Source organism: Babylonia areolata, chromosome 23, assembly GCF_041734735.1.
Source record: "Babylonia areolata isolate BAREFJ2019XMU chromosome 23, ASM4173473v1, whole genome shotgun sequence".
Lineage (NCBI taxonomy): Eukaryota > Metazoa > Mollusca > Gastropoda > Neogastropoda > Buccinidae > Babylonia > Babylonia areolata.
Genome location: NC_134898.1, coordinates 37,339,777 through 37,344,776, shown reverse-complemented (window position 1 = coordinate 37,344,776; position 5,000 = coordinate 37,339,777). Strand labels below are relative to the sequence as shown.

Here is a 5,000-nt window from a genome sequence, read left to right as displayed (position 1 = left end):
GCCGCCTTCCTTCACAGCTAAATAAGCGTCTTAACCATTCCGCCCCCTTCCTTCACAGCTAAATAAGCGTCTCAACTATCCGCCCCCTTGCTTCACAGCTAAATAAGCGTCTCAACTATTCCGCCCCCTTCCTTCACAGCTAAATAAGCATCTCAACTATTCCGCCTCCTTCCTTCACAGCTAAATAAGCGTCTTAACCATTCCGCTGCCTTCCTTCACAGCTAAATAAGCGTCTTAACCACTCCGCCGCCTTCCTTCACAGCTAAATAAGCATCTCAACTATTCCGCCTCCTTGCTTCACAGCTAAATAAGCGTCTTAACCATTCCGCTGCCTTCCTTCACAGCTAAATAAGCGTCTTAACCATTCCGCCGCCTTCCTTCACAGCTAAATAAGCATCTCAACTATTCCGCCGCCTTCCTTCACAGCTAAATAAGCGTCTTAACCACTCCGCCGCCTTCCTTCACAGCTAAATAAGCGTCTTAACCATTCCGCTGCCTTCCTTCACAGCTAAATAAGCGTCTTAACCATTCCGCTGCCTTCCTTCACAGCTAAATAAGCGTCTTAACTATTCCGCCCCCTTCCTTCACAACTAAATAAGCATCTCAACTATTCCGCCTCCTTCCTTCACAGCTAAATAAGCGTCTTAACCATTCCGCCGCCTTCCTTCACAGCTAAATAAGCGTCTTAACCATTCCGCTGCCTTCCTTCACAGCTAAATAAGCATCTCAACTATTCCGCCTCCTTGCTTCACAGCTAAATAAGCGTCTTAACCATTCCGCTGCCTTCCTTCACAGCTAAATAAGCGTCTTAACCATTCCGCTGCCTTCCTTCACAGCTAAATAAGCGTCTTAACCATTCCGCTGCCTTCCTTCACAGCTAAATAAGCGTCTTAACCATTCCGCTGCCTTCCTTCACAGCTAAATAAGCGTCTTAACCATTCCGCTGCCTTCCTTCACAGCTAAATAAGCGTCTTAACCATTCCGCTGCCTTCCTTCACAGCTAAATAAGCGTCTTAACCATTCCGCTGCCTTTCTTCACAGCTAAATAAGCATCTCAACTATTCCGCCCCCTTCCTTCACAGCTAAATAAGCATCTAGATCTCAACTATTCCGCCTCCTTCCTTCACAGCTAAATAAGCGTCTTAACCATTCCGCCCCTCCCTTCCAAGCTAGATAAGTGCCCTAACCATTATGCCGCATTCCTTCCCAGATTTCCCATACTCCACATCGAGAAAGAAAACAAACAAACAAAACAACAACAGCAACCAAAACCGGCCGGGAGTGGGAGGTTTCACATGAAACAATGGCAATGTGTCCTTGCGTGTCTGTCCGAATGTGTTCTTTGAGAAAAGAAAAAGAATGTTACAATAAAACTGGACAAGAGTCAAATCAAATCAAATTGATATGCCTGCTTATAGCCCAACCGATTATTACAAAGGGGCCATTTCAGGGCTGATTACCCGACCCGTCAGTTCTTAAAACAGTCGAAGAGAGCACATAATGACGTTAAAAGGTCGATTAAAACTAGGTTAAAATGAATCAATCCACTCACATAATTATGAATGAATCCACATACAATTCAAATCCAGTGAAAAATACTGAAAACATCGTCAAAGAAACTCATTTCACACACGTCGTATGTTTCAGGCCAAGCAAAGTTTTGGTAAACACTCATTTTAGCATCCCAAATTCAGGAACTTATTTTATCGGCAAATTTTGTGCATGTATGAAACGATATGGACATTAGGTTACTAGTAGATGTTGCAACCCTTTTTCTGTGCACTTCGAATCTTATTGACTCACTTGTGTAAACAAAGTGAGTCTGTGTTTTAACCCGGTGTTCGGTTGTCTGTCTCTGTGTGTGTGTGTGTGTGTGTGTGTGTCTGTGTGTCCGTGGTAAACTTTAACATTGACATTTTCTCTGCAAATACTTTGTCAGTTGACACCAAATTAGGCATACAAATAGGAAAAATTCAGTTCTTTCCAGTCATCTTGTTTAAAACAAAATTGCACCTCTGGGATGGACACACAAAAAAAGAAGTCTAATTATATGCAAACTGCATTTACTGTTATATTTATATTGTTTGTATTCTCTAAACTTGGCACTTTGATCTGATATTCTGACTCAACAACAAGAGCAGTCACTATTATACTTTTTTGTTCAAACAGTAACTTCTTTTGCTAAGCATGGAAATTTTATTTATTTTGCAAACGTTTTGGTGCAGATAGTAAAAAAGGGAAATTACTCTGTAATTAAAGATAGGGGACTTAATTTGCCACAAGTGAGTCTTGAAGGCCTTGCCTCTCTTGTTTTGTATGTTATTCTACACAATTTTGATGCGGATTCAGTCACTAAACTAACGTGCCACCATCTTGCTTTTTTTTCTTTCCCGTTTTTGGTCCCACAAACCATAACAATGTAACCAAATAAGTTGGTCTTTTCTTTTTTTAAATAAAGTGATTCCCTTCAGGAACTGGGTGTCATAGGAGAAGACATCCCAGAATAAGATCTTCACTGAGCTTGCTATAACATGTTTGTGCCTGATACCATGCAGATTCCAGAAGTCGATGGCATAAGGTCTCATAGCCTTTCTAAGGGCTCGGAACAAAAAGGTCGGGACCCAGTCCCTAACCGGAGTCAGGTTTTCATTCACACACACACACACACACACACAGAGAGAGAGAGAGAGAGAGAGAGAGTGAGTGAGGGGGGAGAAGGTGGTGTGTGTTTTTTGTTTGTTTGTTTGTGTGTGTACGTGTGTGTGTGTGTGTGTGTGTGTGTGTGTTCGCAATGGCCATACGTTTTGTATTGGTCGGTGTTTGTACTAACTATATAAAGACCACCAAAGTGCCGGTAGCTTTACTGGCTTTTGTCCCGCGTGTTGTAGGTTTTTTTGGTTTTTGGGTTTTTTTTCACAGAGGATGAAAGAACAGTCAAACATTTCAAATGAGGGAAATGGAATTAGCAGTAGCAACAGCCGAGTGGTTAAAGCGTTGGACTTTGAATCTGAGGGTCCCGGGTTCGAATCTCGGTAACGGCGCCTGGTGGGTAAAGGGTGGAGATTTTCCCGATCTCCCAGGTCAACATATGTGCAGATCTGCTAGTGTCTGAACCCCCTTCGTGTGTATACGCAAGCAGACGATCAAATAAGTACGTTAAAGATCCTGTGAACCATGTCAGCATTCGGTGGCTTATGGAAACAAGAATATACCTAGCATGCACTCTCCCGAAAACGGAGTATGGCTGCCTACATGGCGGGGCAAAAACGGTCATACACGTAAAAACCCACTCGTTTACATACGAGTGAATGTGGAAGTTGCAGCCCACGAACGCAGAAGAAGAAGAAGAAGCATGCATATGCTTAAAAAAAAAAATCCAGTTCTCATATCAGGGAAAAGTGAAAATGAAACCAAAACATTCACACAAAAAATAAATGGTTGATGAAGTACATACAGGACATCAGACACACTCAAATACATACGTGCATAAGCATACGCATGTGTATAATCAGGATACCTGCATGCATGACGAAAAAGCAAAAAAACACACATAAACAAATAAACACGCACATCATGAACATGCCTGTATAAAATGGAATCAAGTATATATATATATATATATATATATATATATATATACCTTTTTTTTTTATTGCATTTCAAGAGAAACGGGTAGAAAGTAAGCAGAAAAAAATGGGGGTGGGGGTGGGGGTGGGTTGCAGACAGACTGAAACAGAGACACAGAGCCCAAAAGAAGAGAGGGGTTTTTTTTGTTTGTTTTTTTAATCACTTGAAGGTATTCGCAAAATTCTTTCATAACATGAGAAAGATACATATTTTCAAAACTACTTAATCAATGAGGAGAACTGAATATCATTCCAAAATAAACCACAAGAATACGCGACGTTGGATTTGAAAAAACAACAACAACACAACAATCAGTTCTTGGAAGCGGCAACAACATCACACACACACACACACACACACACACACACACACACACACACACACACACACACACACACACAGAGAGAGAGAGAGAGAGAGAGAGAGAGAGAGAGAGAGAGAGATTCAAAAACTTTATTACTCAAGGATAAAGATTTTAGGCATCACCCAGTCTACCAATCTGTCCTTGTGACAACAATAACAATAACAACATTAACGATAACGACACAACAATAATAATTTTGTTAACACTGCTACATCTACTGCTACTACAACGAAGAATGATCGGCAGACAGACAGACAGACAGACAGACAGAGGGAAACAAAGACATCTAAAGAGTCCTAAAGGTATACTTTTTGTTTGTTTATTTGATTGATTTCATCATTAAGAGAGAGATAGAGACAGAGAGACAGACAGACAGACAGAGACAGGGAAACAAAGACATAGAAAGAGACTTATATGTATACTTTTTTGTTTGTTTATTTATTTTATTTCATTAATGAGAGAGAGAGACAGACAGAGAGACAGAGAGAGACCCAGAGAGAGAGAGAGACCGACAGACAGACAGAGACAGGGAAACAAAGACATAGAAAGAGGCTTATATGTATACTTTTTTGTGTGTTTACTTAATTTATTTCATTATTGAGCGACAGACAGACAGACAGACAGACAGACAGACAACAGACAGACAAAGACGCAGAAAGAGTCCTACATGCATACTTTTTGTTTGTTTATTATATCTATTTTATTGTTTATTCATTTTAATTCATTCTGACGGGCGCAATAGCCGAGTGGTTAAAGCGTTGGACTTTGAATCTGAGGGTCCCAGGTTCGAATCTCGGTAACAGCGCCTGGTGGGTAAAGTGTGGAGATTTTTCCGATCTCCCAGGTCAACATATGTGCAGACCTGCCAGTGCCTGAACCCTCCTTCATGTGTATACGCACGCAGAGGATCAAATACGCACGTTAAAGATCCTGTAATCCATGTCAGCGTTCGGTCGGTTATGGAAACAAGAATACACCAAGCATGCACACCCCCGAAAGCGTAGTATGG

The 5,000-nt window shown here is 41.1% G+C and overlaps 1 protein-coding gene across 1 annotated transcript in view; it reads right to left on the bottom strand.

Annotated features, from left to right (window-relative positions):
- Positions 1 to 5,000, bottom strand: part of LOC143297660 (uncharacterized) — a 77,317-nt gene that overhangs the window by 71,680 nt on the left and 637 nt on the right. The gene's annotated exons all lie outside the window — the stretch shown is intronic.